This window comes from Eleutherodactylus coqui, chromosome 4 (genome assembly GCF_035609145.1).
Source record: "Eleutherodactylus coqui strain aEleCoq1 chromosome 4, aEleCoq1.hap1, whole genome shotgun sequence".
Classification (NCBI taxonomy): domain Eukaryota; kingdom Metazoa; phylum Chordata; class Amphibia; order Anura; family Eleutherodactylidae; genus Eleutherodactylus; species Eleutherodactylus coqui.
Genome location: NC_089840.1, coordinates 99,053,546 through 99,077,166, shown reverse-complemented (window position 1 = coordinate 99,077,166; position 23,621 = coordinate 99,053,546).

The window sequence follows — 23,621 nt, the reverse complement described above, 5'->3', positions numbered from 1 at the left end:
GGGTCTGCTCACGTGCTACCCACAGTGAGGATTGCGGGTCGTACCTCGGTCATGGTTTCTCCGGCTTATAATTCCACCTCCTCCAACCCCCCCCCTCCTCCTCCACCTATCAATTACCATCTGTGAGCATGCCGCCTTCAGTCAGTAGCCCGAGCCGCTGCAGCACTGCCGTGGAGAAGCGTCAACAGGCGGTGCTGAAACTCCTGAGCTTAGGTGACAAGGGGCACACCGTCCAAGAGCTGTTACAGGGTTTGACAGAGCAGACAGTTCTGTGGCTTTTGCCGCCGAACATCCAACCAGGCATGGTCGTGTGTGACAATGGGCGTAACCTGGTGGCGGCTCTGCAGATTGGCAGACTAACACACGTGCCATGCCTGGCCCACATGTTCAATCTGGGGGTTCAGCACTTTCTTAAAAATTACCCCAATTTGTCTGAGCTGCTCAGCAAGGTGCGTTGCATGTGCGCACATTTTAGAAAGTCCACCACAGATGCTGCCACCCTCAGAACACTGCAACATCGCTTCCAGCTGCCAGTGCACCGACTGTTGTGTAATGTGCCCACGCGCTGGAATTCAACTTTACACATGTTGGCCAGGGTTTACGGGCAGCGTGGAGCCAATGTTGAATGCCAGCTGCAACATGCCCGTCAGAGTGGTAGTCAGCCTCCGCACTTCTTCACAGAGAAGTGCGCATGGATGTCTGACATCTGTCAGGTGTTAGGAAACTTTGAGGAGTCAACACAAATGGTGAGTTGTGGTGTGGCCATTATCAGCGTAATCATCCCACTGCTTTGCCTGCTGAGAATGTCGCTGCTAATTATTAAGGCCGAGGCTTTGCAGATAGAACAGTAGTTGAGGGATGACAATATGTCGCTTGATAACCAGACCACCCTCACATCTCTTTCTCAGCACGTATTGGAGGAGGAGGAGGAGGGGGGGAAGAGACTGCTGCCCACAATGCAGAGGGTACCCATGCTACTTCCTTCCCATCTGTTCAGTGTGTATGGGCTGAAGAGGAGGAGGAGGAAGAGGAGACTGAGAGTCCTCCTCCTAGTGAGGACAGCGATGTGTTGCATACTTGGACTCTGGCACTCATAGCTGACTTCATGTTAAGCTGCCTTGCCTATGACCCTTCTGGCCAACACGGATTATTGGGTGTTCACCCTTCTCAACCCACGGTATAAGGAGAACCTTTCCACTCTCATTCCCGAAGAGGAAAGGAGTACGAGAGTGATGCAATACCACAAGACCCTGGTGAAAAAGCTGATACTAAACTTCCCATCTGACAACGCTAGCGTTAGAGGACGTAGTTCAGTGGGCCAACTAGCAGGGGAGATGAGGGGAATAGACAGTGTGTCCAGCACAGGCAGGGGAACACTATCCAAGGCCTTTGCCAGTTTTCTGGCACCCCAGCCAGACTGTGTCACCACTCCCCAGTCTAGGCTGAGTTGGAGGGAGCACTGTAAAAAGATGGTGAGTGAGTACATAGCCGACCATACCACCATCCTCCGTGATCCCTCTGCTCCATACAACTATTGGGTGTCAAAGCTGGACAAGTGGCACGAACTTGCGCTGTATGCCTTGGAGGTGCTTGTCTGCCCTGCCACTAGAGTCTCATCAGAGAGAGTGTTTAGTGCTGCTGGGGGAATTATCACGGATAAGCATACTTGCCTGTCAACTGTTAGCGCCGACAGGCTTACACTCATTAAGATGAACAAAGCCTGGATGTCCCCAGACTTCTCTTTTCCACCAGTGGAAAGCAGCTTAATATAAAGTATCTTTAAGCTGGAACTGTAGAACAATGCATCCCCTATCACCCCCTAAAAGAGTAGAAGTAGCTTGGTTTATTCTTCTCTGATCTTCCTCCTCCTTCTCCTCCTCCTCCTCCTCCTCCACCTCCTCCTAAACCAGAATGTCAGCACACTGAACCGCCAATTCTTCAAAGTGCCAAAGACTCTGTAAAAACTACTTTTTTTCGGAGGGCTGCCTCCAGGTTCTCTCCCCCAAGTTTGAAGAGGTTCACCACTAGAGTTCAGCAAACGTTCTGGTACCAGCTTCATACGCCCACAGAGTCTAAAAAAGGATCCCAGCGCAGTGTCCAGCTATCTGAAACCGAGACAGAACGAATTGTCCTGGTTTGGCCACTTTAATTTCTTCAAAGCACATGCTGTCTTTTCCTGGGGCACTGGTTATAAAGCCCCTCGGGAAGAGGCAGGGGCTGGGACAGGCGGTAGCTTGCCTGTCAGTGGACCGCCACCTGGATCTCAGGTATGAGTTCTATGTTAAAAAAATATTTCAAGGGTTTACCTGCACTCTGGGTAAACAAATCTTTCAGGGGTACACCTATACTCTTGGTACACAAATTTTTCAGGGGATCGCCTATACTCTTGGTACACACATTTTTCAGGGGTTCACCTATACTTTTGGTAAGCAAATGTTTCAGGGGTTCGCCTATACTCTTCTTAAACAAATACCCTACACTCTCGCTCAAAAAATCTTTCATGTTCTCACCTGCAATCGTGGTTTAAAAAAATGTCTTCTTTTAAAATGTTTTTTTTTTCTTCATTAAAAATGTAGAATTACTGGCCTCTGACTCCCACCTACGCTGGCGTTGTGGCTAATGAAATGCTGCAATGGAGGTGGCATGGGATGGCACTTACAATCATGAATTAATTTATCTGCGATTTGTGAGCTATGACGCACAATATTAAAAGGGTCACACAGCGTACGGAAACGTATCCCAGCACGGTGTCCATATTTGGCCACTAATTTCTTGACCGTTCATGCTGTCTTTCTCTGAGGCACTGGTTAATAAGCTTCTCAAGGAAAGGCAGGGGCTGGGACAGGCCATAGCTTGTCTGTCAGTGGACCGCCACCTGCATCCCATTAAGCAAGCATGAGCTGTCGTTCAAAAAGTCTTTGAGGTTTTTACCTGCACTCTTGGTAAACAAATCTTCAAGGGTGCACCTATTCTCTTGGTAAACAAATCTTTCAGGGCTTCAGCTGCATTCTTAATAAACAAATCTTTCAAGGGTTCACCTATACTCCTTATGCCCACGTTTATTGCCATATGAAGTTTTATGACGGAGGTGGCATGGGATTGGAATTATGATCATACGTTAATTTATCAGCAATTCCCAAGGGAGGCGGCAGAGGGGAGGCTGCGATGCAGTGACTGAGTGCATCCCCGCTCCTTCTCAGCACGTTGAGAAAACACGTCAAAGACCACAGCTCTTTCCCATTAGCCCAACAAGGTGTTCATCATGACGTTTTGCGAGGCCTTATTTTACCACCGTCGGCGCTATCAAGGGTAACAGGCCTGCTCTTTCTGCCTTCCTGGAACCGGCGCTCGGCCTGGACCACTCAGGATTTTCCTCATACCGCTTCTCTGACCACCTCTTTGCCTCGCGGCCGGGGATGCTCCATCGAAATCAGCCTCCACCGCCGTGTTTTTGGACGTCCTCTGGAGCATGGAGGTTTGGCCCTACTGTGGGGTGTTAGGTGATTTTTTTAAATTTTTTTTTCTCCTTGCACGCTTCCTCAACTGGCAGAGGCATTGTTTGCTCGGCCGCTTGGAGGGGGTGTCCGGGTCGGACGGCCGCCCGCCAGTGGGGACTCTGTGGTTCTGCCCCAAAGGAAGGCGGCAGAGGGGGCGGCTGCGGTGCGTTGACTAAAGTGTGCAAGTCCCCACACCCTCTTAGCGCTTTGAAAAAATAGGTCAAAGACCGCCAGCTCTCGCCCAACACTCCCGGACAAAGGCGGGTTGACCAGAACCCCCAGGACAAGAGGAGAGGGACGCTCCTCTTTCGCGTGCTGCTCCACGCGGGGGTGGCATCAGTCCATCAGATGTCAGGAGCCAGACACCTTCCCCTATGCAGAGCATGGGTCACCTTGAAAAATGCTCGAGTCTTCCATTGACTTCAATGGGGCTTGTTACTCGAAACGAGCTCTTGAGCATTACAAAAAGCTTGGCTTGAGTAATGAGCCCCTGAGCCTTTTGGTGCTCGCTCATCTCTATTTATAACACATTCTTGGGATGAGTTTCAGGAAGGGGCTTATATTTAAAGCCCTTCCCCAAAAATCCCTGCAGGGCTTGCCGGCAGCCTATTGCTTTCAAGGGGGCTGCAGAAGCACGGGAACCATTGAAAGCAATGAGAGAACATCGTGGTCTTCTGCCACAGCTGTGGCAGGGAATTATTTAGCCCCATGGAGATGAAGACATCCTCTGCCACAGCCTTTACAGGGGATTCTTTACTCCCTGTAGGGAGTCCCCTTGTCACTGAACAATGTTTATGGCAAACTATCATTACATGGGCCAAAGTATATAATAAATAACTAAATTTGTTGCAATTTTAAGTTTGGCGCTTTCGATTCGCATGCCATTTGTATCATATCTCTTGAGCGTCTATTTTTGGTCACCTTCTCTCCAAGAGAAAATGTAATAAAAAAGCAATCTGAAAGTTGTTTCTTTTCCAAAATGGTACCAATAGAAACTACTAGATATCCTGTAAAAAGTGTGCCCTCGCACAACTATGTCAACAGAAAAATAAAAAACTTACCTGTCAGAAGATGGCAGCAGAATATAATTTGAAAAAATAAATCTTTGAAAAAAAATAAAAGTAGTACAGCAAAGTAAAAAATATACATTTGGTATTGTAGTAATCGTACTAACCCATAAAATAAAGTTATGTCCTGTAAAATAAAAACTAGTGCGAATTAGCAATTTTGTCTGTTATTTTCATTTTTACCAAGTCCATAGAAATGAGCTACTTTTGTTTAATTCACAATTTTGGAACAGTTTATACTTCCCTCCACCTTAACTAAGTCCCAGCAGAAGAAAAACAGCCACAAAGCATAATGCTGCCTCTACCATGCTTCACTGTGGATATGGTGTTCTTTAGTGATGTGCAGTATTGGGTTTGCATCAAACATATCTTTTGGAATTATGGCCAAAAAGTTCAACTTTGGTCTCATCAGAACGTGACACGTTTTCTAACATACTTTTGGCAGACTTTATGTAGGTTTTGGCAAAACACAGCCGGGTTTGGATGTTTTTCTTTGTTAGAAAAAGCTCTCATCTTGCCACCCGACCCCACAGCCCAGACATATAAAGACTACGGGAGATGGTTGTCACATGGAATACACAACCAGTACATAGCAGAAATTTCTTAAGCTCCTTTAATATTGCTGGAGGCAAAGGAACATAATGTTGTCCCATTGCTTTCAATGGGGCCAGCCCTGCTGCCGCAGGCCCCATTGGAAGCAATGGAATGCGTGCAACCCCCGCAGTGATTTTTGGGTTAGAGCTTTAAATATTAGCCCTTCCCTGCAAATAACCCCTAGGTGTAGAAAAAAAAAAAATTCACCTAGCAGCACTGCCCGGGCTTCGGTGCACTTTCTCTCTACAATCTGGGCACTGATTTAAAGCACTTTCAAGATACAGGAATTTAAAAATCACCGCCTCTTGAAAGTACAGGTCTGATTGGCTGAGTGCTCAGCCAATCACAGGCAGTGCTCAGCCATTCATTGAATGACATCTAAGCGTTACCTGTTATTGGTCACAGCGCTCAGCCAATCAGAGGCAGCACTCAGCCATTCATTGAATGACAGCTTAGCGCTGCAGTGATTGATCACAGCACTCAGCCAATCACAGGTAGCGCTCAGCCATTCATTAAATTCATTCATTTAATTTTGTTAATGCATGGAGCGCTTTGTTTTTGCGCACATAGGTGTAGAGAAAAAAACCGCTCGGCTAACTGAGCCCTAAGATATATACTTATTGGGAATATTTATGTAGCCTTGGTAATGTCCGTTGGTATATGGCTCGAATTTGTGAGTCATACGTATTCTGGGGTCGTATCTAATCTTGGATGTCCATAGAAGTTGTATATGAGAAACTTAAAGGGGTTGTCCCGCGCCGAAACGTTTTTTTTTTTTTTCAATAGCCCCCCCGTTCGGCGCGAGACAAACCCGATGCAGGGGTTTAAAAAAAAAACCGGATAGTACTTACCCGAATCCCCGCGCTCCGGTGACTTCTTACTTACCTTGCGAAGATGGCCGCCGGGATCTTCACCCACGGTGGACCGCAGGTCTTCTCCCATGGTGCACCGTGGGCTCTGTGCGTTCCATTGCCGATTCCAGCCTCCTGATTGGCTGGAATCGGCACACGTGACGGGGCGGAGCTATGAGGAGCAGCTCTCCGGCACGAGCGGCCCCATTCAGAAGGGAGAAGACCGGACTGCGCAAGCGCGTCTAATCGGGCGATTAGACGCTGAAATTAGACGGCACCATGGAGACGAGGACGCTAGCAACGGAGCAGGTAAGTGAATAACTTCTGTATGGCTCATAATTAATGCACGATGTACATTACAAAGTGCATTAATATGGCCATACAGAAGTACTTAACCCCACTTGCTTTCGCGGGACAACCCCTTTAATGAAATGTTTGCTTGCATGTAGAGGTTTTATTATATCACTTGTATGTATTTTATGTAACACTATATCTAACTGTAATGAAATTAACCATATTAGAGTATAAAGTGCTTGGCCAGCGCATGGTAAATCAGCAAATATTGGAGAGGGTAATAAAAACACTAATGTATATGATCGCAAAAAGCTTGGGTGTTTTCCCAGCAACATATGGTTAAACTGGGTAGGTGGATTCTGAAGGTCTCACAGCAGTTGTTTTTAATAGGCTTTAATTGCCCTTTTAAAAATGTCTTTAAATGTCTCTTTTTGTAACATTGGAACACAGAGGTGACCAAGACCTGCATCAGGTGGAAACGTGCCCTGATATGTGGCACCATTTATAAATAAAGCATGTTTGTTCACAGGTGGAGCCAACCTCTATTTGGCTATTCCGTAAATCCAACATGGAATGCATTTACTTTGCTGACACTATCTATTCACCAGTAAAGTTATATAAATCAAACATAATAGTATCTAATATAATCTTGCTTGATGCTATTATACATGTTAAGCTGTCGAGGGAGGCTGTACAATTTTGTCAAGAAGGTCAATGAATTAAATAAACGCCTTGAGACAATCACTTCCCCTATAAATTTGACTAAATATGTTAATGAATCCTTTCAGTTTACAATATTCATATACTTCAAGGAAATTGTTCTTGTATTTTCAATGTATCATTTAACTTTTAATGCAACAGTTTGAAGTACAAAGTAAAAGGACACATAATTTAATGTGTGCTACTTAACAGCAACATTTCACTAAAGACAACAGCTACAAAGAATATTAACTTGATAATTTGATTGCATTTTTTAATAAAGACCTCACTTCTATTTTCTTTAAGTTGCATGGCTCCTAGGTTTACCCAGAGACTTTGCATCTCATTCACTACAATATTCAAATATGGAACATTATAACTAGAGATGAGCGAGTATACTGGCTAAGGCACATTACTCGAGTGAGTAGTGCCTTAGCGGAGTATCTCCCCGCTCGTCTCTAAAGATTCGGGGGCCGGCGGGGGGCGGGGAGCGGTGGGGGAGAGCAGGGAGGAATGGAGGGGAGATCTCTCTCTCCCCCCGCCCCCCCCCCCTGCTCCCCGCCGCAACTCACCTGTCACCGGAGCCGGCCCCCGAATCTTTAGAGACGAGCGGGGAGATACTCGGCTAAGGCACTATTCGCTCGAGTAATGTGCCTTAGCAAGTATACTCGCTCATCTCTAATTATAACTACCTATTTACAATATTTTTTAAATGAGCCTCCCTCTACGGTCAGACAAAATATATAAAAAATGACTATAGTAACTGATAGTACTGTTGAGTGAACCAAAACAGTCAAACCTTGTTTCACGTCCAACTGTGCTAATAGTTCAGTTCAAACCCTGGGCATTCATCTTGGCCAAACCCATTAAGATTGGTCCTCCTCCAATGCGACTCAGTGGTTAGCACTGTTGTCTTACACCACTTGGGTCCTAGGATCAAATATGACCAAGAACAGCATCTGTATGAATGTTTGTGTGGGTTTCTAAAAGCATTCATGCAAAGACCATACAAATGTTGTCCTTGGTTAGATTTGAACCAAGGACAACAGTACTAACCACTGAGTCACCATGTTTCTACTTTCCTTCTGAGGAGAAGATGATCATCTTCTCCTTCCTCTTCTCTGGTTGAAGAAGCATGATGTCTCAGTCGTTAGCATTGTCACCTTGCAGCACTGGGATCCCAGGTTCATATCTGACTAAAGACAACATCTGCATGGAGTTTTTATGTTCTCCCTGTGTTTATTTTTCTCCTTCTCAATAAATGTTTGAGTTATATAGTTTAAATGATTATCATTATGAAGAAGAAACCCGTACAAACACAGGGAGAACATACAAACTCCATGCAAATGTTGTCCTTGATTAGATTTTAACCTAGGACCCCAGTACTGCAATACACTAGTGCTTCATTAATTTCTATGGGGCAGACAGATGGCCAAGCAAAATGTTTGTTTGCGCCATTGAGAGAAATGGAGCTGCTGCTTTGCATATGGGTCCAGCGTCTCTTTTCTCCACTACACTACAGTAATGGGAGCATGCATCTTCAACTGTGAAATAGGGATGACACAGGCCCCCATTCTCAGAATCAGTGGTGGTCCAAGAGGTTGGACCCCCGCTGATCTATCAGTTTTCACCCACACAGTACCCCCCATTATCGAAATACCCTTTAATATTCTCGTTTTCTTTTGTTTCCTATTACAATTTAAATTGAGAAATATATAATGTGTTTCTCAGGTGCTAATTCATGAAGGCACGTGTGTTTTCTGGAGGCGGGGATTTCAAGCCCTGTGTCCAGAAAGCAATGCTCTGCTGGGGACCAGGAGGGAGCGACAGCCTGCAGCAGCGCCGCAGAACGCCAGGAGAAGTGAGTAATGATTTTTATTCTTTGCTCTGCTGTATTCCCGGCGTATAAGGTGACAGTTGGGGGGTCGTCTTATACGCCCCGTCGCCTTATACGCCGGTATATACGGTATATATTTTTATTGTAACACATTTCTGGATGAATTGCAGGGAAGGGCTTATATATTTAAGCCCTTCCCGACAATTCATCCCGCGATCGCCGGCAGCCCATTGCTTTCAGTGGAACCTGCTGTATTGCCGACTCCATTGAATTCAATGGGCAAACATCGTTCTTCTCTGCCACAGCTGCTACAGCTGTGGCAGAGAAGAATGATTTGTCTTCTATATGTTCTCAATGGGGTCGGCGCTGCTGCCACCGGCCCCATTGAGCGCATATAGAGAAGAGAACAGGAATCGCAGATCGCACATAGGTGCGATCTGCGATTTCTATGGCCTAAGAAGGACCGTTGGGGTTCTTGAAGCCTAAAATAACTCCTAACGCTCTCCCTATAGCAGCAGCACCAGCAGCAGCACTTTCCCTGATTTATGTCAGAAGGCATCTGTGGCGAGCCGCGGGAGGGGCAGATTTTAATACTCGGGTGACACCTAATCTCGCCAGCCACTCACTGCAGGGGGGTGGTATAGGGCTTGAACGTTGCAGGGGGAAGTTGTAATGCCTTCCCTGTCTTTCTATTGGCCAGAAAAGCGCACAAATTTCTCAGGGAAGAAAATGAAAGTAACTCGAACATCGTGTGGTACTCGTCTCGAGTAACGAGCATCTCGAACACCCTAATACTCGAACGAGTATCAAGCTCGGACGAGTATGCTCGCTCATCTCTATCAGTTACTCAAGCATGCCTCGCTCATCTCGAGTAACTGCCTTCACCTCCGAGCGTGCTCGGGGGTGTGTGTGTGTGGGGGGGGGGGTAGTGGGGTTAAGAGAGAGAGAAATCTCTCTCACTCCCCCCCCCCCAAAGCACTGACTTTACCGAGCGTGCTCGCTCATCTCTAGACCTGACCTCTCTTTGGTGTATGCTTTCCATAGACTCCTATGGGAGCTGGATTACACAAACCACACACTACCGATCGTGTGAATGGGCTAATTAAAACAAGTGGAAATCTCCTCTTCGCGCAGTCTTTAGTGCAGTATAGTCACGATCTTTTCACGTGCCTATACTGTGCTAAAACAGCACCCATGTGAAAAAAGTCTAAGGTAACTTTCTGCAATAAGTTATCTTCTGCTTCCAAAACTATCGTTGTCTTCTCTTAACAGAACAAAATGCATTTTAAAACAACTGTGGCACATAAAGCTATCATAATACATCAAGGGTCCTTCTCATACGTGTATTTGTGCACGCAAAATCTGTGTGTGCAATACTTAGAGAATAGAACCCAATGTTTTCAATAGGTTCAATCTCATTTCCAATTTTTGCATGCAAATTTTTCACATGCGCAAAAAAACATACTTTATTCTGTGTGCATTTGCTCTCCAAAGGGTTCCATAGAAATCTATGAGAGGTACGCAAGGCGAATACAGCACAATGTCATGAGAAAATGATGATTCTGGACCTCATCAGGCTAAATAGCCTTTTAAATCAGGGCAGGTGGTGGTAGTGGGTGGGGGGGGGGGATTACATGTGCATATGCATAGTACAGTACAATGAGCCGATATGCACACAAATCAAATGTTTATAGTGAAAATACTGTATATATGCATAGTATGTGCTTGTGTGTGAAACAAGGTTATTCCATTAGACTTTTATTTACATTTAGAGTGCTTCTGTGACTTTCTCTACACTGTAGATAGGCATATGATTACAGAAAAAAATAATTTTGCAACTGTTTCTCCACAACAGTTTTACAAAGTCCTCTAAACAATAAATCAGGAGCTATGTTTACCAACAAAACAGCAGAGGTGGACTTTTACTCTAATTGCATTGGAGAGTTGAGCCAAGTATTAAAGACATGCTTTCAATTTCTGCAAGTAAAATAATGGTTTCCCAAGCAGAATGACAGGGTGTGATAATTTAGCCAACAATGTTTTACTGCCATAGAGTAAACAACAGGCCTCTGTGGTCAGTCGTGTTACCGTACCTTAAGAAATTATTGATCATGACAATATTTACAACACAGGAAGAACAAGTAGTGATATTTATGGAAGGATTCTAAAGAGGAAATTATCACCACAGGGCTGATCATGGCTGGTCAAAATTTCTGCGATATTTGATATCAAATAGGATAATTATCCCTAGATAAATTTCACTAATCCTTTATGCTAAACTGTCTAGGTTATACTGAAGAAAGAAATACTCAAAAACATTTTTTTATTTAAATTAAAATAATTGTTTCACTTAGGAAGGACATACAATAATTCAGGTTCTCTAATGATATGTGGTTTATAATGAGTGTGCTGATATGTATGCTGGATATAGCAATTAAATGAATATCATGCAAGGAAGAATCTGCAAGGCAACTTTTATACTTCTAGAAAGTTTTATTCAACCATCTGCTGTGACATTTCATCTCTAACAATAAAGCTATTTTCAAGCAGTGAACAAAGTGCAAGTGCATAATATACAGATGTGTAAGTATTTCACACGACTTTTAGGGCTCCATCACATGAGCATATGCAAAAATGCACATTCTTGAGCACAACATACAGTATATGGCCACTGAGAATGCTGCAGTCGACCTTAGGGCTCTTTCACATGATCGTATATCGGACGCCGTTTTCATGGCCGGCCAATAAACACTACAATGTGAGGAGTAAAAACTTAAAAACGGGTGCACAAATCTAATGTTTGCGTGCTCGTTCAGACGGCATGGAACCCGGCGCATATACGCTGAGGCTGCAATGCCATTACCCTTCCCCTTCCCTCCCCGCCTCACCTCCTCCCCTCTGGCTGTTTGCAATGGGAGGGGGCAGGATGGGGGTGGGGCTAAGTGCTGCCCTGTCCTACTTCCTCCCATTGCTGGCTGCAGACAAGGGGTGGGGAAGGGGCGGGAGCTTAGCTCCACCCTGTCCCGCCCCCTTCCATTGCAATCAGCCGGAGGGGAGGAGAGAAGAGGGAGGGAGTTTAGCAGTCACGTTGCTAAACTCCCACCCCACCTCCCTTCTCCGGATGGGAATACAACCATGTGATCTGATGCATTGGAATTCAATGCATCAATTCGTAGCACATATCGGCCGACCGTGAAAAAGGTGAGCCGATATACGCTTGTTTGAAAGAGCCCTCACTGGGATGGATTTCCCTACCGTGGCTCCTAGGCCCACCACCAACTGGAAGACATGGAACAAAGATGGGTCAGAATCTTCCACGCAGATTCAAGCTGGTCCTATCATCTGCTGGGAGGGTTGTGCATCAGGACATATCGCAGCCCATTGCCTTACACTTACAGAGCCAATGGAATGTATGGTTGGGTGATGTGGTTCTCTATTTCTACACTCCATGTGCAGTGCCGTTCCTCTCTCGGAACAGCAACCTCAGGTGTGTCAGGGAACCATGAACAGTGTAAACTTGTCTGCACTACTGAACTCAGGCAGCTTGGTCACCTTGATGGTTGCCTCCCTCACTCATGTGCTAATTCCTACTGAAAAGTTGAGAGTAATGTGTATTCGTGGGGATACAGAGAGTTACCCTGTTGCACAAGTATCTGTAAACACTGAAAAAGGGGTTATCCCACATAAAGTTGAGGTGGTAAAATATTTACTGCATCCTGCGATTGGGTGAGACTTTCTTTTCTTCTGGAACTTGTGGGCTAAAGTTGTACTTTCCAATAGTCTAGACAAAATAAAACAATAACTTTATTCAAGTAATTATTTAGATTCAATTGGGACATCACAATTTGATCTTTGATCAGTTTTCTAATGTGTAGCAATGTCCATGTGGGGGTGGGGTCGGCATTGACACACTGGCACAGCAAGACCATAAAACTAACTTCAGTTTTATTGTAGATTCACATAACAAGGTTTCCAGATGTAAATAACAGCATAGTCCCCTTAGCATCTAACATGATATGCAACACTCTGCGTGCTGACAGGACAATCTCTTCCTGAGATACAAAACCACTTGCAGCAGTCTTTTCAGCAAAGGTAATCAGGAGTCCACACCAAATGCACTTAAATGGACATTGGGCCTTCCTATGCAGCTTTTGCTTTTTCTGTAATTTTAGATGCCTGAAAAGGCAAATTGCAATTTATTTTCTGTCAATACTTGACATAGTTTGGTGGCACAAGCAAGTGTTGGGGGTCTGTCAACGCAGACCAGTGCGAATGTTGCCTGAGTCCAAATTCAAAGGAGAATTATAATGAGTACTCATAGGTGAGAACCATAATAAGCCACTACACACAGACAGGCTAGTGAATCAGAATGAGTTCTAGTTTATTGTTGAACATTGCTGGTTATATGCAAGATGAAAAGAAGGCGTTTCCAAATGTTACCTGATACCAAGTTCCAATCTACTTTGCTGACCAAGTCCTCATTCCAACAGATTACAATATGACTGTAAATCAAAAGCCTTCTAAACAAAAGGTATCAGCAAAACTGTGTGAAGTGGACATCAAACAGTTACATATGATCGTAAAGATGACTCCATACTGTCTGAGTATGTACTTAATTATACCTCTTCCCAGACCAGGATGTAATCTTAAAGTCCATTGTGTTAAATTTTATCTTGTCTCCAAGTCTGATTTGCACATCAAAGAGGGGGCATTGGTTCTAGTTTGCACATAGAACTGGTTTTAGCCACCTACTTAGTATTCAGTACATTCTGATCAAGAGTTCAGAATTGTGATCAAAATGGCTGAATGAAATCTAATTAATCATACATTTAGTATTTTAAAATCATCATCCAAATATACTTTTTGACATATGATTCTATATCCAAATTCTATTAGCAACTTCCGGAATGTTTTACATATTTTTTAGTTCCATAATACATAACATTATACAACCAAATAACTAATGTCACATTTATTACACTGTTTCCTTATCTTTCTTATGTTAGGTTATTAAAAATATGATTGACCCCTATCAATCCCCCATTTGGACATCAGAGCCACCATTATCTCCTGGTCCTGTCACACGTTGGTGCCGGCTTCAGCCGGGTCCCCAGGTAGGAATGGTGCACTCTATGTCCATCTAGGATATCAAGACATTTAAACAAACGACATAATATCAAATATTGCAAGTCAATCAAATTTACAATACAGTAATCTTAGATTTATCAACTTCAATATCATCATCGTCATATTAGACACTTAAATGGGTGTAGAAAATCGGCATTCATTACATTTAGCTACGCATGAAATTATTACTTTTATTGTAATATATATATATAAGATTATACTAGTCGGACGATTGCAGAGTATTTGAGAGTAGCTGTTACTTCTGCTGCCTTAATTTGTTGACATTTCCCGATTTCATTAGGGTCACAAGTAAAATTATAACACTCTTCAGCCAACGCAACATTTCTCACCTAAAACCGAGTCATATTCGTCCAATGTGTATGTTCAATGGCATCGCAATGGGGACAATACTCATGTATATTAACCCATTCCCGCTGCAGGGCGTAAGTTTACGTCCTGGGAGCGGGGTACTTCCCGCAACAGGGCGTAAACTTACGTCCTGGAGATAGCGCTGGATCATATGTGATCCAGCGCTATCCCGCAGCGGGAGCCGGCTGTCAGTCACAGCCGGCGTCTCGCTGCAACAGCGGGGGGACATCGGAGATGCGCCCGCCACTTTTAACCCCTTCCCTGCCGCGATCTAAGTAGATCGCGGCAGGGGAAGAGTTCACAGCGGGAGCGCGGCTCCCTCTGTGTCTCCGGCCGGAACTCGCGATGTCATCGCGAGAGCCCGGCCTGTCACCATGGCAACAGGACGCCAGACACTGGCGTCCTGTATTGCCTATGCCTGAGATCGCTGTATGAGCGATAAGGCATGGGAGAGCAGTAGCTCTGCCATGCCTTATGACAGCGATCATCAGGGCAGTGATTAAAGTCCCTCAGAGGGACACAAACAGTGTAAAAAAAAGAAAGATTTAAAAAATGAATTAAAAAAAATGTAAAAAAAAAAGAGTAAAAAAACCATTTTTTATGCTTTTTCTCAGATTAGCATAAAAAAAGGTAAAAAAAAAATAAAACCCCACATATTTGGTATTGTCGCGTCCGTAACGATGCGTACAAAAGGTTGCACATGCTTTTGACTGTGCACCGAAAAAAACGCTAAAAAAAAAGCTAAAAAACTGAGGCAAAATGCTCATTTTTAGCATTTTGCCTCACTAAAAACGCAATAAAAGTGATCAAAAAAGTCGTATGTACGCCAAAATGGTACCAATAAAATCTACAGCTCGTCTCGCAAAAAATAAGCCCTCATAGAGCTCTGTACATCAAAAAATAAAAAAGTTACGTGACTTTGAATGCAGCAATTTAGAATAGAAAAAAGATTTCCAAAAAAAAGGGTTTTTATTGCAGAAAAGTGGGAAAACCTAAAAAAATGTTAGAATTTTGGTATCGTTGTAACCGTACCGGTCTGCAGAAAAAATGGAAAGTCTCATTTATGCTGCATGATTAACGGTGTAAAAAAAAAATAAAAAAATCTATGGCAGAATTGATGCGTTTTCTCTCTCTGCTATCATTAAAAAAAAAAAAAAATTTACAATATAGTCTATGTACCCAAAATTGGCATCGATAAAAACTACAGTTCGCCACTCAAAAAACAAGCCTTTATATGGCCGCGTCCACGGAAAAATAAAAAAGTTATGGCTTTTGAAAAATGGAGATGGAAAAATACCAAAAAATCGCTTGGTCCTCAACGCCAAAATAGGCCATGTCATGAAGGGGTTAAGGAAGGTGTTTTCCTGAACAACATTGTCATCTACTACATCACTATCATTGTGTACTTTTTAGTATATGTCTCGAAGAGTCTTTACAGGAGTGGGGACAGATAATAGACAAGTCCGCAAAATGTCCTCTCCACTCCTGAGGTTGGGCATACACATGTGGGAAATATTTGCCCATCCAGTCCATCGCTTCTCAATGTGGATCGTTTGTAGTGGTGTTTCCCAATAAGAGGACAGTCCAATAAGACAAAATGTAGATGTCAAAGTCAAAATGTCCAATACACCCCCCCCCTTCCTCCCAAACAACGCCGGGATCCCACCCATCACTTTTCCTCTGGCTCGGGAACTTTCTTGCAGTGGGAGGCGTATATCCAGGTAGCTCTCTCTTCTACTTTTACCGAAGTAGGTATTGTCAACAGAACTTGGTATGGTCCGTCAAACCTTGGGTCCAAGGCCTTTCTTACGTGTCTTTTTACAACCACCCAGTCTCCAGGCGGCAAGGAGTGAGTCCCCTCTAGGTTGTGAGGGTCTGGAATTGGGGAAAATACTGGATCGTGTGTTATTTTCAGTTTACGACATAGTTCTTGTACATATTCAATAACCTTATCACACCCCTGCTGTAGGGCCTGTGGATGGTACAGGCCTAATCTTGGCATAGAGCCAAACAACACTTCTTTTAACTAAAGTGTATCATTTTAGTTCTTTCAACTTTGTCTAAACTCTGCGGGTGGTATGGAGTGTGAAACGCTTGTTCCACTCCCAGGCTGACATCACCTCTCGCATCACTTGACCTGTAAAATGTGTACCTCTGTCACTCTCAATTGTCTCTAGTACCCCAAATCTACATACAAGTTCTGACACAAGTTTAGTCGCTGTACATTGTGTGGTGGCTTTGAACAGGTCCACGCACACAAGGACGTACTCATACCTGCCTGATTTGGGAAGCTGGATGTAATCGATTTGTAATCTCTGAATAGGATACAGTGGTCTGGGTGTGCACTTAACATGCCTTCACATATGCTTTTGCCAACCTGTCGAACCCTGGAGCATACCATACCTTGTCCACAACAGAAACCATGGCATTCCGAGAGGCATGCACTTTCCCGTGAGCTAGGACGGCGAGGTGGGGGTAGGCGGCCGCTGGTACATCATCTACGTCCTGTAGGACGCCAAATCCCAAATCAACAAGAGTGGTGGGACCAAGATCCAACTTACAGCACAAGGGGTCTTGCGTCCTGTCCAGGAGGGCTGCAGCCTCGGCTGCCCTATCTGCTCTATCATTTCCCTTGCTCTCCGGTGACTGCCCCTGCGTGTGTGCTTTAACCTTTATTATGGCCACCTGTTCTGGCAACATGATAGCCTTCATTTAATCTTAATGGGCTTGCCTTGTGCCGTGAGAAAGCTCCTGGACCGCCAGATGGGTCCATTATCGTGTGCAGTACCAAAGGCGTACCTGGAATCAGTGTAGATGTTAGCAATGGTACCATTCGCAATCGTACAGGCCTCAGTTGGAGCACGGAGCTCAGCCTCCTGCGCTGACATGTATGGCGGCAGTGGTTTTTGTACAAGCATCTCATTCAGTGTGACTACTTCAAAACCTGTTACAAACCTTCCTTCGTCATTCAGGTATCTAGATCCATCCACAAACATTTCAAGGTGGGGGTTTAGGAGTGGTTTGTCAGTGACATGTGCGAACCCAGCTGTCTCCTGCTCCATGAGCGCTGCACAATCATGCTGGTGTTCTGCGTCAAAGGCCTCCTCCTCATCAGTCAGAGAATTTGCAAAAAGCTGGTCCTCTGTACTTACTCCCCCATTTGAATCAGTGTCACCTAATGGTAATAAGGTGGCCGGATTCAAAGTGGTGCAACGTTGAAATGAGACATTGGATGAAGAGTGTACTGCAAGTTCCATTTTGATCTGTCTAGCAAGGGACAGATGTCTACGGCTTACCTGTGTCAGGATACCATGTATGTCATGTGGGGTGTAGATCACCATGGTGTGATCTAAGAAGTTTCTCTTTGCTGGCTTTGCAGCCATTCTACTCTGATGGAGGAAACACAAAAGGCTTAGTGATGCATTGAGGTAACTATTTGTGTCAGCAGTACATAAAAGAAAATAAAAATAAATCATCAACATATTACAAGAGGGCGGTGCCCTCTGGAATTGGCCAGGCGTCTAATACCAGCTTCATGCATCTGGTGAACTGGTTTTGGGCTATTCTGAGCCCCTTTGTGGCAGCACTGTCCAACAGTACTGCTTTCCTCTGAAAATAAATGCAAACAAATACTGACAGTCTGTCGAGGTCCGTCTGACTGGTAGCCCAAAGGCTCGAAGGACGATACTAAGAACTTGTTTCTCTGCGTGCGTAAGAGTGAAGACAGGGAGAGGTGTCGCTAGGTCTGCTGCCATCCGACAGAAGGTCGGGTGACTTTCAGACCTGGGGTGTATACGAGCCTCACCGGACGGGTGAAGTTCGATACAACATCCCAAGGGTCCCATCACGTCGGTTCCCAATATGCTTTCAGTACTTTCCAGCACAAGGAAGCACGTGAGGCATCGCGACCCTTTAAACATTACCTCTAGCGGTTCAGTTTCTGCCAGCTGAATCGGCACTCCTGAAACCCCTTGCACTGATGGTGCTAGACAATCAGGCTGGTATTCTATTTAAAATAGATCAGAACCTTGTTGCAAAAAAAAAATTAAAAATTTTAAAATTGCTGACCTGCAATACCTAGATCACCTATGTCAGATGTCCAGTTCCTTGGGCTAAGCAATGACCCAGGAAAACAACCTTTGTTTTGCAGAATTGGAATTTGTCTTGGAGGTGGCTTGCTATTTGTTAGGACCTGCGGAAAGCTGAGTTTCTGCAGTAGCTATCAAGACAAAATACATGAGCTGGATCTACCAAGAGAGCAGTTAGTTTACAAACCTCTTCTGAACTGTCACTTGAGGTCTCAACCCATACCGATCCATCTGATGAGAATTTGATGGATGCAGATAAGGCTTGTAAGATATTAGTACAAATAATAGAGACATAAATTACAACAAGGCAGAATAATCCACAAACATCTATCCACATTGAAATATGATATTCTTTAAGCAAATTCATTATTAATCTGATCCTGCCTGCAATGTCTCATCAAATTTGAGAAGAAAAAAAACTTTTCCTAACTGCCCAAGCTCCTCACCCCCTCCTTTGTAGACAAAAGAGGGATGAAACATTACATACTTTTACATCATCTAGCTCCACCCCTTCGATGCTGGTCGTTTGCATGTCTCTCCTACAGAACATTCTCTCAGCGACAGTACAATACTAACAGCATTTAGCAGTGATACAGACGTCCAACCAATCACAGAACTGACATTTACACAAAAAGCAAAAATATACCTTAAAAATCCCTATATGTTTTCTATTTTTAAGACCGTATAATTCACGTAATTCATTACAAGTTTCTTGTTTCATTAGCATTTGTCCCTCTCACTATGACCCTGAATCTTATCTCTCTATGAAACAGAACAATAGCTAAGATATTAATAAGTAGCCAGAACATTCAGACTTTAAACAACATTAATCATTAGTATACATGATGTATACTTCTCTGAGGATACGAATATTTAAACACATAGAAAAGAAAACCTGCTAAGCGCTTCTAACAGCGCAACATTTTCTGCATTTTTAACCCTTATATCCTTAAAAGCCCCCACAGATGTGATTGGGGTATAACTTTCTTACACTTAGAAATTAGACATTACAAGAACACTAAGACGTACAACAAAGATTAGTTTACATAACATCAAGAAGACATACAAGACAAACAATAGTGGTTATTTGTCACATAATTGTCCACAGATTTTGCATGAACTTACTTTATGTCCCAGAGGAACACAAACTATAAGAGGATTCCCTTTCTCTGATAACCCCTTACTGCCGTATCTATACTTGCCTTAATCCATCTGTCTAACATATTTTTATCCAACCTTTTGACTATCTCTGAATCTTTCCCAAACTTGCTGGTCTAAGACTCCCAAAATTCTAAACACCTTACTACATTCTTCTTCCCACAGCTAACGTGCCTTCTTTGTCTTTTACTATTTCTCTAGCTGATTTCCATATAGGCATACTGCTTGCCCTGGACGTTTCCCATATTGTCTGTTCCTTTATCTAAACCGGCGTCTCTGATATCTTTCATATGCTTTTTCCCGTACTGTTACCAGAACTCATAGTTAAAGGTTCCTGCTTTTCTAAGTCCTATCTTTCTATATTTTATACGCTTGTCTGTATACGTCTCCCCCTTCCCTTTCTCACACAGCTTATGGACTTACCTCTTGATTTACCACTATCACACAGTATTGAGGATGCACACAGCTTTGCACACAGCTTTGCACACAGCTTCCTCTGGTAAATCTGGCGGTCACACAGACCTTTTATTTGTCACACAGACCCCTATTTGTCACACAGACCCCTTTTTGTCACACATACCCCTATTTGTCACACAGACCTCTATTTCCCACTATTCATCACTAAGTATACAGGACCTTATTTCACACAGTACACTAAGGACCCCTGGTCCCTGGTCCTGGAATAGTTTTACGGAACTACTACAGCAGTCTCTTAGACTACTTAGGGGGGTTTAGGGGAGACCAGACCTCTCTTCTAAGGGAACTTCTGGTGATATGATAACAGATTCAGTAAAAGCAAATTATGGCTAACATGACACAGACTATCAAAGTACAGATTTCAACAATTACTACAGGCAACATGGCAATATACACACAAGGGTTCTTCCGTCTAGCACGGTTACTAAGAACACCGTAAATAACAGGCAGAAGCGTCCTATATAACATGCGGCAACTCACCTCCTGTCAACACGGGACTGAAGTCAGGAAAGCCCAGAGCTGGAGTGGCAAGTCAAGGGCTTACCGTACACTGGTGTTTTGTAGATCTGGGGTCCCGTGGCCTCTGGTCCGGCTGGTCGGCAGGTAGTGTCATCAGGTATCGGCTGCAGGTAAGGAGTTAGCCTCTGCCCCATGTTAGGCGCCAAATAAACTGTTGGGGGTCTGTCAACGCAGACCAGTGCGAATGTTGCCTGAGTCCAAATTCAAAGGAGAATTATAATGAGTACTCATAGGTGAGAACCATAATAAGCCACTACACACAGACAGTCTAGTGAATCAGAATGAGTTCTAGTTTATTGTTGAACATTGCTGGTTATATGCAAGATGAAAAGAAGGCGTTTCCAAATGTTACCTGATACCAAGTTCCAATCTACTTTGCTGACCAAGTCCTCATTCCAACAGATTACAATATGACTGTAAATCAAAAGCCTTCTAAACAAAAGGTATCAGCAAAACTGTGTGAAGTGGACATCAAACAGTTACATATGATCGTAAAGATGACTCCATACTGTCTGAGTACGTACTTAATTAAACCTCTTCCCAGACCAGGATGTAATCTTAAAGTCCATTGTGTTAAATTTTATCTTGCCTCCAAGTCTGATTTGCACATCAAAGAGGGGGCATTGGTTCTAGTTTGCACATAGAACTGGTTTTAGCCACCTACTTAGTATTCAGTACATTCTGATCAAGAGTTCAGAATTGTGATCAAAATGGCTGAATGAAATCTAATTAATCATACATTTAGTATTTTAAAATCATCATCCAAATATACTTTTTGACATATGATTCTATATCCAAATTCTATTAGCAACTTCCGGAATGTTTTACATATTTTTCAGTTCCATAATACATAACATTATACAACCAAATAACTAATGTCACATTTATTACACTGTTTCCTTATCTTTCTTATGTTAGGTTATTAAAAATATGATTGACCCCTATCACAAGCATGACAGAGGCCCAACCATAGCCAATATATGTGGTAAATAGAGATGAGCGAACGTACTCGGTAAGGGCGATTTCGCAATCGAGCACCGCGATTTTCGAGTACTTCACTACTCGGGTGAAAAGTACTCAGGGGCGCTGTGGGTGAGCGGGGGGTTGCAGAGGGGAGTGGGGGGAAGAGGGAGAGAGAGAGCTCCCACCTGTTCCACACTGCTACCCCCCGCTCCCCTCTGCAACCCCCAGCCCCACAGCTCACCCGAGTACTTTTCACCCGAGTAGTGAAGTACTCGAAAATCGCGGTGCTCGATTGCGAAATCGCCTTTACCGAGTACGTTCGCTTATCTCTAGTGGTAAAGTATAGCTGCAGCATGTTTTTTTTTTTTAACATTGGAAACAACATGTATGCAACTCTTCAGTAGAAGCTCAAATACAGAAATGCAGCTCAGGTAACAGATAAAGGCCAAAATCAATTTGGCAATTATTTGTTCTAACATTGGACATTGTTCATCTGCAAAGTTCGTTCTCATGAGCAGCAATCTGTGATAAGCTATTCAGAAAATGGCCATCTGAAACCACCAGCATATTAGCATATTTGGAAATGTCCCTGTTAGACTAGACATTAAGAGGAAAATGAATCCAAGCATGTTTTTATGTTTTAAATAACAGGGTCATTAAGATTGCTATCACTGACAAAATAGTTTGGTAGTAAAAAAGTGATGAGAGGTGTCTGAATGATGGAGCCTAAGGCTTGTCTTAATAAGTTGTGTAAAATTGGTTTTGGATTGAGGAGCACTTTTACTCCCAAATAGGACCTAGATCCCATATTGCTCGCATTTGAGGGAGTAACAAGCTTACAATGAGCTGGATGTGCCATCTCTTTGCTGGGTATTTTTTTGTGATTATGTCAAGTACCTCTCATTCTATAGCATTGTATGTATCAATTACAAAAAGAGTTAAGTTTGTAATTTAGTCTAACTCACCAAAATACAAGATACATATGTTATGATTAGAGATGAGCGAACATACTGGTCCGAGCTTGATACTCGTTCGAGTATTAGCGTGTTCGAGATGCTCGTTACTCGTAACGAGTACCACGCGATGTTCGGGTTACTTTCACTTTCATCTCTGATACGTTAGCGCGCTTTTCTGGCCAATTGAAAGACAGGGAAGGCATTACAACTTCCCCCTGCGACGTTCAAGCCCTATACCACCCCCCTGCAGTGAGTGGCTGGCGAGATCAGGTGTCACCCGAGTATAAAAATCGGCCCCTCCCGCGGCTCGCCACAGATGCGCTCTGACATAGAGGAGGGAAAGTGGTATCTTGGTGGAGCTGCTATAGGGAGAGTGTTAGGAGTATTTTAGGCTTCAAGAACCCCAACGGTCCTTCTTAGGGCCACATCTAACCGTGTGCAGTGCTGTGGAGGCTGCTTTGTGCAGTGTTGCACATTTTTTTTTTTGGTATATCGGCCGTGCAGAGCATTGCGCCCTGCAGTAATACTCCAGGGACAGAAGTGCATAGGCAGGGACAGAAGACATATTGATTGAATATAGGCAGTGGGCCTTTGCTAAAAAATTTGGGGCAAAAAATCTATTTGGCCTGCCTGTGACTGTGCTCAGTGTTCTGTGTCTGTCTGTGCTGGTTGTAGTAGTTCTACAAAATCATACGCAGCCAGCTAAGTGTTACAGCAGGCTTGCGCCAAATTATTTCCTGGCTCTGTCTGGGCTGTGAAATCACTGCTGTATTGCAGTCCACAGTACAACACTCTGCAGTTCTGTGACATACTCCAGGGACAGAAGTGCGTAGCAGGGACAGAAGACATATTGATTGAATATAGGCAGTGGGCCTTTGCTAAAAAATTTGGGGCAAAAAATCTATTTGGCCTGCCTTTGACTGTGCTCAGTGTTCTGTGTCTGTCTGTGCTGGGTGTAGTAGTTCTACAAAATCATACGCAGCCAGCTAAGTGTTACAGCAGGCTTGCGCCAATTTATTTCCTGGCTGGGAAATCACCGCTCTGCTGCAGTTAATAACAGTGCAACACTGCAGTTCTGTGACACACAGCAGGGCCACAACACATTTATTTTTGATTGAATATAGG